This window comes from Silene latifolia, unplaced genomic scaffold, assembly GCF_048544455.1.
Source record: "Silene latifolia isolate original U9 population unplaced genomic scaffold, ASM4854445v1 chrun_scaffold_16, whole genome shotgun sequence".
NCBI lineage: Eukaryota > Viridiplantae > Streptophyta > Magnoliopsida > Caryophyllales > Caryophyllaceae > Silene > Silene latifolia.
Window position 1 is genome coordinate 8936418 of NW_027413123.1, and position 14259 is coordinate 8950676.

A 14259-nucleotide genomic window follows, 5' to 3' on the forward strand; every position below is an offset into this window, starting at 1 on the left:
AATTTGTGGAGGACACAAGCACCAACAAACTCCCACTTGTCCTCACAAGTGTATGTGCGATAACCGATTCTCATATCCTAAAATTTCTCCTACTCAATGTAAAACAATTTGCAAAATCCGTATTCACAAAGGTCGTATTTTACAAGTGATCAATATCAAGAGTGGTTTCCCCGACTAGAGAGTAACTTAACTGATAAACGAATCATCATTTGAGCATGGCCATGCATTTCAGTTACAACTCCTCGAGTGGCCCTGAGAAATAACTAAACCTGATAAAGGTTGGATATTTTCTTCACTCGAATCCTGCAGGTGTAAGCACAGTATGAAATGACCCCAGAAAAAATCTACTTAGTCTCCTGTTACGGCAGACCATGAGAAAGAAACCAAAGTCACCCAAAAAACTGTCTTAATCTCAAGAGACAGTCGATAGTCAAAAGAATCGACTCTAGGAACACAATGGACGTCCAATCCACGACCTGGCACCGAATGTTTTTAAACATTTAAGACTCCATTACGTTGTCACAAAAAAAAATGTCCTACGAGGTATCGTTATAACTCGTATCTGTGATCGATCAGCCAACCGTTTGACTTATGGCTCGTTGAACCCACCATCAATCGACTGCACAATATAATAGCCAGAGTTATCAGCTCATGTGGGCGATTACAGACCAAAACAAATATAATGTAATTCAGTTCACTTTGTGGCGTTCAAAGTTGTCATTACAATCCACATGAAAAACAAAATATTATATTAAAACGATGAAGTTATAGATAGTATATGAAAAAGATAATGTATCGAATCCATAATCAACTACTACAACTCAGGAACACGTTAATTCCCATGGAAATAACATGCCCTTCATGCTTATCATAATTCAACGGTTTAGTGAGAGGATCCGCGATGTTATCATCCGAAGCTATCTTGTCAATCACTATCTCTTCTTGCTCCACGTAATCACGGATCAGGTGAGCTTTCCGATGTACATGTCTAGACTTGTTGCTAGACTTAGGCTCCTTAGCCTGGAAGATGGCACCTCTATTATCACAATAGATGGTGATCGGGTCATTCGAACTAGGACCTATCGTAAGTCCTTGTAAGAATTGACGCATCCATATAGCTTCCTTTGCTTGCTTCAAGCAAAGATAGTACTCAGATTGGTGGTAGAAATCTGCTACAACATCCTGTTTGGAACTCTTCCGGTGACCGCAGATATTAAGATCGAAGACGAACCCGGACCGAGATTTTGAATCATCTCGATCCGTTTGGAAGCTAGCATCTGCGAATCGATTGGTAAAGATAGCTTAGTATCTCCTCTATAAGTCGATACCCTATCCTTAGTCCTCCATAGGTACTTAAGGATGTTTTTAATGACTATCCAAAGGTGTTTCACCTGGATTCTTTTGGTACCGACTCGTCATATTCAATGCATATGCCACGTCTGGACATGTGCATATCATGGCATACATGATTGATCCTATTGCAGATGCATAAGGAACACGACTCATGCGCTCAATCCCTTTAGGCGTCGTGGGTGACTGAGACTTGCTCAACTTCATCCTAGACGTCATTGGAAGGTTCCCCTTCTTGGAGTTGGTCATGCTGAACCTTTAAAGAATCTTATCCAAATAAGACTCCTGACTAAATGATAACGTCTGTCGTGATCTATCTCGGTAGATACGAATTCCCAATATGCGTTGTGCCTCACCCAGATCTTTCATCTGGAAATGGTTCTTCAACCATCCTTTAACCGAAGATAGGAGAGGAATGTCATTCCCAATCAAGAGTATGTCATCGACATACAATATCAAGAAAACAATCTTGCTCCCACTCAACTTGATATATAAGCATGGTTCCTCAACCGATCGAGTGAAACCATACTCTTTAATCACCTGGTCAAAACGATGATTCCAACTCCGAGAAGCTTGCTTAAGTCCATAAATAGAACGCTTAAGCTTGCACACTTTCTTAGGATTCTCAGGATCTATGAAACCTTCGGGTTGCACCATGTACAACTCCTCCTCCAAATAACCATTTAAGAAGGCGGTTTTCACATCTATTTGCCAAATTTCATAGTCATGAAAAGCGGCAATCGCTAAGATAATCCGAATGGAACGCAACATAACTACGGGTGCAAAAATTTCATCATATGCAATCCGTGCACTTGAGTGAAACCTTTTGCCACTAGTCGTGCCTTATAGGTATCTGGTTGTCCGTCTACAGAACGCTTTATTTTGTAAAGCCATTTGCACTGTAGAGGTTTTACCTTATTAGGTAAATCAACAAGATCCCATACGTCATTCTCATACATGGAGTCCATCTCGGATTGCATGGCTTCAAGCCATAGCTTTGAGTCGGAACAGGTCATGGCACCTTTATAGGTAGCGGGTTCATTACTCTCTAGGAGTAAAACATCACTCTCCTCGACCATACCAATGTATCTGTCCGGAGGATTAGAGACTCTACCCGACCTTCTAGGTTCCTGAGGAATATTAACCGTATCATCAGTTGGAGGAACAACTTCCTCCATCTGTTCCTTAGTTGTTGGTTCTTGAATCTCCGACAGCTCAAAGGTTCTATTACTTGTCTTGTTCTCGAGAAATTCTTTCTCTAAGAACGTTGCACTAGCCGCAACAAAAACTCGATGTTCGGTAGGCGAATAGAAGTAATGACCAAACGTTCCTTTTGGATAACCAATAAAGTATGTCTTGACCGATCGCGGGCCGAGCTTATCCTCGTGTCTCTACTTGACATAAGCCTCGCAGCCCCAAACCCGAATAAAGGACAAGTTAGGGACCGTTCCCTTCCACATTTCATATGGAGTTTTGTCGACAGCTTTAGTCGGACTTCGGTTAAGTATAAGAGCAACTGACAAAAGAGCAAAACCCCATAATGAATCAGGTACTACCGTGTGACTCATCATGGATCGAACCATATCAAGTAAGGTTCGATTTCTCCGTTCGGACACACCATTTAATTGAGGTGTTCCAGGTGGAGTTAACTGTAAAATGATTCCACAGTCTTTAAGATGTTGATCAAACTCATTTGAAAGATATTCGCCACCCCGATCTGAACGGAGTGCTTTAACCTTTGTACCCAGTTGGTTCTCAACCTTGTTCTGGTATTCCTTGAATTTCTCAAAGGACTCACTTTTATGCTTCATCAAGTAGACATATCCGTATCTAATCAAATCGTCCGTGAAAGTGATAAAATATCTATAGCCATCTCTAGCGGTAATTGACATAGGTCCACAAACATCAGTATGTATGAGTCCTAATAGGTCACTAGCGCGCATTCCAACACCTTTGAAGGAAATTCGAGTCATCTTGCCGATAAGACATGATTCACACGTGCCAAATGTAGAAAAACCAAATGCGGGAATAGTCCCATTATCGACGAGTTTCTTTACACGTTTTTCATTTATGTGTCCCATTCGACAATGCCATAGATAGGTTTGATCTTTGTCACCAACCTTTAATTTCTTATTATTCACGTGTAATATATCTGTAGTTTGATCTAAGATGTAAATTCCATTCATGGAAACTGCTTTGCCATAAATCATTTCATTAAAAGAGAAAATACAGCTATTATCCTTTATTGAAAATGAAAAACCGTCTTTATCAAGTACGGAAACTGAAATAATGTTCTTAGACAAACTGGGTACATAGTGTGATTATATAAATATAACTCAAAACCACTAGGGAGTTGGATTACGTATGTTCCCTTTGAGACTGCAGCAACTCTAGCTCCATTCCCGACTCGCAGGTCCACATCACCCTTTCCGAGAGGTGTGATGTTTTTTAGGCCCTGCAAATGATTACACAGATGAGAACCACAACCAGTATCAAGTACCCAAGTTCCGAAACTTGCATGGTTAATCTCAGTCATATGAATATAAGATGACATACCAACAGAACGACGCGCTTTGCTTTTATGTCCTCACGGTACACGGGACAGTTCCTCCTCCAATGTCCAGTCTTGTGACAATGGTGGCATTCAATGTCACCGCCCTTGCTCTTTGCCTTGTCCTGTGAGCCACTAGTCTCACCAGGCCCACTCTTACCGTTTCCTGGCTTCTTAAACTTTGGCTTACCTACAGTTAGGTCGCCTGGAGCTTTGCCCTTACCTTTATTCTTGTTGGAAATCATGAGAACATCCTGCTTCATGCTCCCACTCAATTTCATATCCTTCTCGGTCTGTACGAGAAGTGGGTGTAGCTCATGATGACTTTTCTTCAAGTCATTCATGTAGTAATTTGCCCTGAAAAGGGCAAAACCATCATGAAGTGAATGAAGCATTCGGTCAATGACTATGCTCTCACTGATTTTGCAATCAAGTGCCTCCAATTTCTCGACATTCTCAATCATGTTAAGAATGTGTGGGCTAATCGGTTGGCCCTTCTTGAGTATCGCATCAAAGAAGCGACATGTATGCTCATAAGTAACGATTCTCGGTGCTTTTGAGAACTCGTTAGTGAGCGTGGTGAAAATCTTGTTTGCACCTTGGGCAATGAAGCGTCTCTGCAAATTTGGTTTCCATTGCAAAGATGAGTACGTTCTTTATCGCACCCGCTTCCATGACGAAATCACTATAAGCAAGTGACTCGTTAACTCTCGCATTGGGGCCTGGGGGTTTACGGTATTGGCTCGATTAAGTACGAGCTTACCGTCAAAGCAATGGCAAGCATTCCATTAGTGTCGCCTCCCGATCTGCAAAGTTGGACCCATCATTCTTCAGTCGTGTGAACTAATTCATGTTGTCCATAAAAAATTTAAGCCAGGACTCACGTCCAAGTGTGGCACTCGGCATTGGGATTTCGTTATTTCCAGCCATTTGTTGTAACAATATTATCAAAATAAACGTATTCTACACTGCGAAAAGAAGAATAAAAATAATAAGCATATGCATCGTTATGATTTTAAGTCTTAATGCAGAACTATTATAAGCGAAGACTCAAGCATTTATACAATTGACCTCCCTCAAGAATTATATAAATGATCCCAAGACTCAATTATCTGTAAATTGATAAGCTAACCTTTTGGCTAATTCTACTGTTAGAATTCTTGGTCGATAAATTTCTGTAAATTCTATCTTTAGTCCATCATAATCACGAGAAACTCTTCGGACTATAATGTTGAGATAAACTAAGTCAACACAAACTACTTACCCAACCGACGAAGAAGGGATTCATAGTTGTTTGCCCTTATAAAGACTAGTCTCAATTTCCGTTTTAGAGGAAGATCCCATCAACTTTATTTTAATTCATTTTAAGTGAACTAATATCTAGCATGCGTGAATGAATAAACTAAGGTGATGGCTTAAACTGAGTGACATCTGTATATCTATGAAAACTAACATTCAACCTATATGAGTCAATTTTCATGCATTTTAGTAGGTGGTTTGGTTTTAGGCGAAAAATGATGCACTAACTAGCATGTGAATGAAAAGCAATAAGAACGGTAAAACGTAAAACAAAATAAAGTCCTAGTGTGGCCTATCTACCAAAATGAACATAAATACAACTTTGGAATCCATCCTTGGACCCGAGAAGCTTGTCTTGATGTTCCATCTTGGTCCATGTAGCGGGAGTGAGCTCCAATCTCCATCTTTAGTCTTCTTTAAAATTACAATTTAAAATTACATAATAAACCTATTTACATTCTAATTTCAAAACCATAATATAAAAGAAAACCAAAGCGGAGATACGAGATCTCAAATTACATTAAAACTTATGTTTCCATCATTACGAAAACATAATTTAACTAAGGCCACACTAGGTATTACAAATTACAACCAATTGCAAAAATACGTAAATAAATCCATTCAACGATTCATTCAACAAAAAAATTGCATCAACTAATAAATTTAACATGCAAGACATAATTCCTTAATTATGTAGATTAATTTCCCAAACCACCTATTTAAATGATCAAATTAAGTGACAATTCCTCAATTACTCACATTAATTTCAATCTTAATTCACATTGACCTATAATATGAATTAATCACACATTATTTTAAACCTCTTTAAAATAATTAGGTATCTATGATTTTGTGAACCGCTTCACAATAATTTATCATACATTATAATTTTAATGTATAATCAATCTAGGCCAAAATAAAACAAAAAAAAATCCTTTTTTTTCCTTTGGTCTCGGCAGCAAGAGAAAAAAACGAAAAACCAGCCCCCTTTTTTTTTTTTTTTTTTTTTTTTTTTTTCTTCAGCTCACGGCAATGGCAAAAATTAAAACAATTTTTTTTTATTGCACACGGCTGAAATAAAAAAAACGAAAACAACCTTTTTTTTTCTTTCTCAGCATTTCAGTAAAAACCGAAACACAAAAAAAAAAAAACAGAAACTATTTTTTTCTTATGCACTCGGCTGGAAAAAATTGAAAACATCCCTAATTTTTTCTTTTCATTTCGGCATTATGCCCTAAAACAAAAAAAATATTTAGATGAACAAATTCGTTTATAGTTGCTATTAGAACAAGATTGGCAAAATCATAAACATGTGAATTAATGAAATATGATTCTAAACAACAATTTAAAACCATATATGCCAAAAACTATATAGCAAAAAACAAATTATCATCATCAATCAAAACTATTCCATTTACATTTCAATTTAATCCTAATTAAATCAAAACATCTACAAATTTATCATATTATCATCTTAACGGATTAAAACAACAATATGACTAAATCAAAATGGAATAATACAACAAAAAAAAAAAAACAAAAAACTTACGGCAGAAAAAAAATTTTTCACGGCTGGAATTTTTTTTTTGATCCATCACTTTTGTTTAAATTCAATTATGAAATTCATATAAAATAATTTCGTGGCCTTGGCTCTGATACCACTTGTAGGAAATATCGGTATACTTCCATTAACATTATAAGGATTATAACGAAATTATAAATATGAAAACTAGTCCTAAATGAAATTTGCATAAACAAAATAGAGAGATTATGAAATCAACCTTCGGTCCTAGCAAAATCGGCCTAAGAACAATATCGCAATGATATTCGCCTAATCGTTGCACCCAAGATGCTCCGAGAAATGCCCCTCAAATTGCTAGAATGAGATCCCCAATTTTCTGTAAATTTTAGGGTTTATGTGTGTGATTTTTGATGAGAGAATATTAGGTCAAAAGAGAGTTAGAAAAATGATCTACCTTTGAACCCTAATATAACCGAAATATTATAAGAGAAGGGGATATATTTTTCTTTCTTTTTCTTGTAGTTGACCACCGAAATAATGAGGAGTATTATCTCCTTATTTCGGTTTTTCTACCTACCAAAATAAGGTGATTAAATCTTCTTATTTTTGGTAGTTTACAAAATGTATATAAAGTGTATAAATTATAAATTGCCATTTAATTTATTCCGTATTAATTAGTCTACACACAACAACTTGCAGTCGACTTATTAATGCCGGTCTGTAATAATTTATTATAACAATATCGTATAATATATACTTTAACTATAAATATTGTATATTTATAATTAGCTAATTAAATATAACCGATTACATTTAATTACGAATTAACATCTTAATTCATTTAAGCTAACATTATATACATTAATTAAATATAACATATTATATTCAATTTACGAATTGTGATTAATTCGTTAAGCTAATAATATTATTTAATCGGCATTAAATAATCGTCTCATCATCACATTGACTAACTGTTTAGTCAAATACATGAACTAACCTTTTAGTCATATAAGGCATCAATGTGATTACATGTCCATAATCACATGTCTCAAACACATCCTTTAGGTGTGACTTTTAGGGACCAGTTGATCACCGCCATCAGTATGATAATAACGTCAAACTTTGTAGCAAGTCAACCATTATTAGGTAATCGTTAATCAACTGATAAAATACAAAGTATACCCTTGTGAACCTATAAGAGATTTATAAATGTTATCACACTAAATTGTGGAGGACACAAGCTCCAACATTTGGAACCGTGTGAGCATCTCTAAAGCTTCTTCTTTCGTGGGTTTGTATCCCAATCCTAATGGTATCCTTTGAGAGTTTCCTTCTTTGTAAGGTGCAAAGGTATTTCTTCGGACATGATTCAATGACATCCCCGGGAAGTATCCCTGAGATTTGAGTATGTGGTTGACCACTAAATTGGAGTAGGGATTGAAGTACAAGGGTGCCAGTTCATTCTCTATAAGGTTTATGCTATGGAAGCCCCCAAGCTCGTATACTGGATCCGTAACTACTTGGTTGCTCGTCATATTTTCTATTACTGCCTTAATAGGTGATGAAGTGATCGTCACCACTTTGCCATCTAGTGGAATCTTGATTTTCTGGTGGAGGGTGGATGTTACCGCTTTGGAAGCGTGAATCCAAGGCCTTCCCATAAGTATGTTGAATGATGCTTTGATGTCCACTATTTGAAAGTTAACCTTTCGCTCAATCGGTCCTGTGGCTATGGTGAGATTGACTAGTCCCATCACTTTACGTCGCATACCGTCATATGCGCGAACACCTTGATTGGTAGGGGTCCAATCTAACTCTTTCATGCCTAACTTATATGCTGTCTTCAATGGTATGACGTTGACTGCAGAGCCATCATCCACCAAAGTCATTGGCACGTTCTTCTTTAAACAAATGACAGTAATGTATAGAGCCAGGTTGTGACTAGCGCCGAAAGGTGCCAAATCCTCATTCGAGAAAGTAACTGGGTTACTTAGCTTAGTTGAATCTTGGAAGACCAAGTTGACTACGTCATCAGGTGTAGAGTTGTGTGCCACATTTAACTTAGCCAAGGCTTGCAGTAATGTTTGGCGATGAGGGAATGAGCTTGCAACTAGTTGCCAGACTGAAAGATCAGCCTTTGTCTTCTATAGTTGTTTTAGTAAGTGGTAGTAGATGTATCTTCGCCATCATTTGGCGTGACGACGTTGGTGTTAGTAACTGGACCATTAGCTATGGGACCATTTTGAGAAACATTTTGATATGGACGCCCTGAACGAGTAAGGTGGTCTATATCTTGGTCTTCACTATTTTTGACTATGTCCTCACTAATCTTGACTAGGTAGTGCTTGGTGAGGTATTGGTCTTCATCATCATCGGCCCATATTTCGTTGACGGTAGCAAGTTCTCTCAACCTTATGATTTTAGCTTCCAAATGGATGATTTGATCGATTAGGCCATCGACCACAGTTACCACTTCTTGCATTGTAGAATTTTGAGATTTAGTGGTGCACTTTCCTTAGGTGTAGTACTTGGATTACGGAGGGATGCCACTACATTTTCTAGTTTTGAGACTTGTCTATTCACACTTCTTGCCATGCAATAAAGTCAGTGATAGTAGGGGAAATGGTGGAGTAGCTCCCTTCATTTTCTAATGCATGGATCTCATCTTCGACTGGAGAAATGAGGTGTGAACAATCTAAGGTAGATTCTTCATCTGTAATCATCAGAACTCCAAGAGGATTTTGAGTATTGTTAGGTTTACCTCCAGGTGGTATGGGTAGGCGACCGTCTTCGATCATGTCCTGAATGACATGCTTTAGCTTGTAACATTTCTCCGTATCGTATCCCTTACCTCTATGATATTCACAGTATGAATTTTCGTCCCAGAACTTGGACTTCTTTTCTGGATCAGGTGTAAGCCCTATGGTTTAGAGCTTACCCTGTTTCATCAACCTCTTCAAAGCATTGGAGTATGTATCACCAATGTTTGTGAACTTTCTTTGTGGATTATTGTGGACAAGGCCCTCGGGAACTGCGTCCGCGGGATCCACACTAGGCATAATCGACTCGAGGTTCTTTCGAATCGAATTAAGACCAATTAGAGTCGCCACCAAGTTTTTTGGGAACTTGGAACCGTTCAAGTCAACTTTACACCTTTCATCGAAAAGCATAAAGCCAATCGACTACGAGTGATTAAAGATAAAGACTTGTACCCTATATCACTCGATTTGAATGACTCTCGTAATCCAATGGTATTTAGACGGATCCACAAACCATAGATCTTGAGTAAGGGGTGAGGGTACGTGTTGGGAAGCCCATAAGGACACCCAACCCCGCCCGTCGATAACGGCCTCTACTAAGTCAAGTGTCGGATTTCAAACAAGGTCATAGCTACTACGATGTATGATATGCAAACGTTGTTTTAACCCTAACATGTGACAACAATTTCTATGTCGTTTAATGCATGAATACTAACTTTGTCAAAGTTGTTTTAGCATGTTGGTTGATTAATCTAGCAACATTCAAATGAAACACACAAGGCTTGATGGGGAATGGGGGAGCCGTTGGGATCTATCCTATTACAACCCAGGCATTTCATGCCGACACAACAACAAATTAAAGATACAACTCGATCTAAATACAATTGCTACATACGGAACCATAAACGACACAAAACACGGCCACTTGGCCTAGAAAACCGTGCACATGAGGGGTGGCCCACGGCTCACATGATCCACGGCCTTGGGCCACTCCTCGTAATGCGGGCTCGCGCTTAATCTCATCGAATTAGACATAGGGCTACGCACCAAAGCATGCATTAGCATAAACCGGGCCATGTTGCTTTAGACAACATGCGGTTTACTACGCTCCTACAAGCATTGGGGAATAACCGTCTAACCAAACAAGACCAAGGTTTTTGAAGAGGTTTTGACTCAAAAGAAGTAAAACAAACTCGAAAATTACAACTCGATAAACCAACGATAAATTACAAACAATGAAACAACGAGAAAACAAACGGTATAAAAACAAAACGAGAAAGGTAAAGAAAACGGCCACCTCACGGCCCAAACCAACGGCCACCCTCACGGCCAAGACAAGGCCAACCTAGTTCCTAAGTTAGGTTCATTAGTTAGATCGAATGATTGCGAAACGGATTAGAAAACGAGTTAGAAAACAAGTTGATTGATTGTCGCGCAAGGGCGTATTTCACACGGCCTAAAGGGTCCAATTAGGTCAGATATCATAAGATTAACGCTTACTCGTCGAGTGTTAATAGGAAGGTGCTAATCACGCACTCCTATGCTAGCGAGAAATCAAGTGATGAGAAAGGTGCGTTCAATTATTTACAGAATTGTTAGTTGATTTTTAAAGCTATGTCAATGTACCCTAATGTGTCTAATTAGGTTATTAAATTAATTTAATGTCATCTAAATACGTCATAGGTTAACAATCAGAGGTTAAACTAACATACAACGGGTCCTAGGGTATGTCGATTTGGCCCGAAACAATAAGGGGGTCGAAAGCGAAGAACGAAGTTAGACAATCGTTTTATTTATGCCCTACCTTGAACACGAGGATATGTAAATGAGACGGGGGTGTACGACCGACAGAAGTAGCGGTTTCTTTTCCCATCTCAAGTCAACGCGGGTGTTCATGGTGGTACTTTAACTCATACTCGGACTAACTAGTTTCATAGTTAATTTAAAACAATCGATAAACAAACGAAAAAACGAACAAAAAAAGACAATAAAAAACGAGCATAAAACAAACGAAATAAAAGGGAGAAGAGGAGGATTTGATGCACCCTCAACCTACATGTATCGTTGACACCGTCTTGGGTCGTAATCGATGGTAGATTTTATCTCGAGAGGCCGTCGTCGACGAAGAATAAAGCAAACACGCGTTTTGGAAACTTTCTGGACAGCGATTTTCAAACGATGATATCTCCCTCGTTTCATGACGAAAATTCGATTTGAAAGATGTTTTGAAAACTAGAAAGAGAGGAGAACAGGAATCTTAAAGCAACTCCTGCTTGTTTTGGGTTATTGGGCACGAAAAACGAGCACAAACAGAACTGGACAGACAAGAATAAACCGCGAAAACAGAGTGTTATTTCACTCTGTTTTTCGAGGGATTTCGTGTACTCTCAAGGGCAATTTGGCTCGTAAATCTTTGTCTAATGTGTAGATGGATGTTATGTGGTTAATTAGGAATAAGAAACTCGAGTTTTGATGGAGGTTTGATGGAGGAACGAAAGGGTTTTCGAAGAGGACACACAAACAGTTTCAGTTTGTGTGTCGGTTTTGTTTAGGGTTTTTGAAGGATGTTTAGGGTTTGTTTCTGAGGTTTAAAGCTTGTGGGTGATGGTAGGATGTATGGAGAACTTAGAGGAATGAATGTATGGTGAAGGGGTCGTATTTATAAGGAGTTAAAGTAGGGTAAAAGGGAGGGAGAGGCAATCGGGCCTGTTGAGCATAGCTGCTGTCCAGCAGCTTTTGGGGGGCTTTCTAGGGTTCGTATGGGGGGTTTTATTGGTGATTAAGGTAAGGTAATATGGGTAGGATATTAGGGTATGGGTTAGGGTTAATGGGCACGGGTTTTGGTAGTGTTTGGAGCGGGTTTTGGACTCGGGTTTGAGCTGCGAAACAGGGGGGGGGGGCTGCTTGTATGCGGGCTGTTTGGGGCCTGATTTGGGATGGGATTTTGGGCCGTGGATAGGGGGTTCGAACAAGGGTGGATGGGTAGAGGCTTGGGTTGGTTAATGTACTCGATATTCGTGCCAACTCGTAAAGAAAACGGGCTCAAAAACCGAGCTAAAATCGAGCTCAAAAACGTGTGTTTAAAAACGAGTTTTTCTCGATTTTTAAATCGATTTTTCAAATCAATTAACACATTAAAATAAATGATTTTTCAAATCAAATATACTCATAAAATGATTTTTCAAATCAAATATTTATTTTATTTTCAATAAAATAAACTCAAGAAAATAAATTCAAAACAAAATAAATAAATTGAAATCACCTTAAAAAAGGCTTTAATTTAAATATCATTTAAATTAAAATACTCCGTCGACAACGCTCATTCTACATCGTAAAACGAACCCAAATAATGACAATGACAACTAAATAAATACATGTGTCCTATCATCATCGGGTGTTTGTCGGGTTCTCTATAAATTCCAATATCGACGGATACGGGTATCTACAGAGCCCCCACTTTGACTGAGGCTTGGACAAGGCAAAAGTCAAAGTATACCCCAGGTCCCTTTCGACCTGAGGATTCTGCGGGTCGTTTATAGTCCATTAGACTTGCGTATATAAGCTCTTGACCATAAGAAGAGATCATACCCAAAACTTCGCTGAGGATTGGCTCTTGCTTCTGTTGTGTCAAATTATCGTCATTGGTCGTCGACCTATAAATTACATATATGGTGGATTGAGCCTTATCCTTAGGCGCCTACGTATCCGTTTCTGACGGAATCAAACCCGCGTCGTAGTTCGGCAACTGCTGACACTTGCCCCAAAGTTTATCATCTGCTGGCATTTGTCCAAAATTCATCATCTGCTGACATTTGCCCAAAATTTATCATCTGCTGGCACTTGTCCGAATGGGACGGGACTTTCCAAGGAGGTTGCCGCCGCTTTCATCATTTGCTTTCAGCTACGGAATTCTTCCATTTCTTACTCTTGTAATTGAATTGAATTCTTGGTGGATGTCATCCTTTACATCTTGATAATGGTCTCTGAAGCCAACGGCTTCAGAGCCCTGATTTGTAATGGCTCTAAAGTCGAAGACTTTAGAGCCCCATTGAAGCATATCCTGCTATATTTGAAACACAAAACGTACTAGCAATAATCATCACATAAGCATATTTGGATCATCGATCTTAAAATTGGATCATTTGAAATACTGGGTCATCGACCCGAAAATTGAATTTGAAAATTTTGACTAATTGGGCGAATCGACCCGGAGTTTAAATTTGACATCACTTGGTATGTTGGGTCGTCGACCCAAAATTTGATTTTGAACTCTGAGATTTGAACCTTGACTTGGATCATCTATCCATAATGCGCAAAAAGTTTTTGAAATTGTTTTGAAATTTTGAAATTTTGAAATATTTGGCATTTTGAAATCGAACCTTGATGGGTGAGCATGAAATACGACTCAGACACTCTGTATGACTCGTAAACCAAGTGGGCGTAGCCCGCTACCGTAAAACAAAAAAGGAAAATAAAACCGTAAGTGTGCACGGGTTTTAATTTAAATATTGACTTGCTGGGGGGTAGAAATGTAAATTGGCCGTTCCGGCGTCAAAAGATGGCAAATGGGAATCACAAGGTCGTCGAACTTGGGACGGAGATATCGTATGGCATGGGCGTGCTCCCGAGGGCACATGGGAATCAAGATCACTTGGCATTGACAAGGTGGATTAAACTCACAGAGCAACAACGTTAGCTTCGCCTAGACACTAAACACAGACTGATTTTATGAGAACAGATGGACATAACACATCACTCTTGTTGGGAACATTCTGCCA